The following is a 1,649-nucleotide window of genomic DNA, read 5'->3' on the forward strand; positions in this document are numbered from 1 at the left end:
TGTAAATTGTCTTTATCTATATATATATATATATATATATATATATATATATATATGTATGTGATGTAAAATGTAAATACGACGTAAACCGAAGATGTCTTTCTTGTTTGTTTGTTAACTTTGGTCCCCTAATCGTATTAAGTGTTTGAGTGATGCTACCAAATCTACCAATACAAAGAAAAAAAGCAAAAAAAAAAGCACAAAAAAGAAAAAAACAATAAGAACTGGCTTGTCCAGACACTTAACTACATACGCCAACTAGCAGCTAGCAGCTAACGGCAACAAAAACGCCGGCGACAGTGATGACTACGAAGATGATCATGATGAAAATGATGAGTTCGTTATATTAGTCGGATTGTATGAAGGTTTGATAGCTGCAACGTATAATGCTGCAGTGACGAATACTGTTATAAGCGCTTTAAAAGAGCTGAAGCGTACATACTTATTGATCTTCAATCGGTCAATAAAAAAAGGCGTATGTTTTATCTATTACGTTATGTCTGCAAGGCAACTTCTGTGCTCCTAGTATATATAGACAATCGAAACGCTTTAAATGTTTAGTTGGAAACCCACTCTCGAGCCCAGAAGCTTCATAGAATAAAAAAACGGCTTAAGGAATTAATTCATTTCTTTCAATTCTTTTACATTTTGAATTAGTTAACGGATAACGATTATTCATACATATATGTATATATATATATATATTTTGATATATACATATATATATATATAAATATATATAACGATTATTCATATATAGATAGATATGCATATATATGCATATATATCTATCTATATATAAGGGCGCAGAGAATCGTCGTATTTTATTTTAACTTAGAAAGCGATTGTTAAAGGATTTTTGTTCTAACCGAGAATCGTGCAAGGATTACGAGTAAACTTTTAATGCTAACGCCAACAGAACAGTGAATAGAAATTGTGTGCGCAAATGGTAAAAAGATTAGTAAATATAATAGAAATTATAATTAAAAAAGAGTGATTATCAAAATAAAACGCATGCAGGCGTTGGAAAAAAGATAACAAAAAAAAAAAAAGAAAAGAAAAGGAAAAGGAGCTTGAAAGGACATTATACGAAATTAAAGATTACATTTCATTATAATTTAATATTTTATTTTTTTATTTAAAACATTTAATATATATATATATATATATATATATATAGATAGGTATACATATATATACGTGCATGCATATGCAAATATTTATATAAATATTTGTTATTATGTATGCTGCATTGCAATATAGTTTTATGTGCTTGTTGCTGCTGTGTAAAAAAATGTTGACATTTAAGCGAGAAAATCAAGCAAACAAATAAACAAACGCTCGTTTCTTTTAAATTATTGATTTAATAATTTACTTGAGAATGTACACTTATGTACGCGACTCTTTTGTTTTTCTTTTTGATGCGCGATTTTTCTGTCTAAAACTGATTATAGATAATTTGCATTGCGTTATTAAATGCATGCAAATGTTGTAATCTAGGTGCTCGAAGCTTTTGCTATTTGAAACAAGAAAGAAGACTCTTATTTGGCCTCGGTTGAAACTTTTAACGCTCATTACTAGTTACATACATGCATCCATACATACATACATACATACATACATACATACATACATACATACATACATAT

At 28.6% G+C, this 1,649-nt stretch overlaps 1 long non-coding RNA gene across 1 annotated transcript; it reads left to right on the forward strand.

The window, feature by feature from the left end:
• The first annotated feature begins 595 nt into the window (after positions 1 to 595).
• LOC119645054 lies at positions 596 to 949 on the forward strand. The gene is made up of 2 exons (XR_005248598.1): positions 596 to 687; positions 839 to 949. It is a non-coding gene; the product is annotated as an uncharacterized LOC119645054 (long non-coding RNA).
• The last annotated feature ends 700 nt before the right edge of the window (positions 950 to 1,649 follow it).

This window comes from Glossina fuscipes, unplaced genomic scaffold (assembly GCF_014805625.2).
Source record: "Glossina fuscipes isolate IAEA_lab_2018 unplaced genomic scaffold, Yale_Gfus_2 1, whole genome shotgun sequence".
NCBI classification, from domain to species: Eukaryota; Metazoa; Arthropoda; class Insecta; order Diptera; family Glossinidae; genus Glossina; species Glossina fuscipes.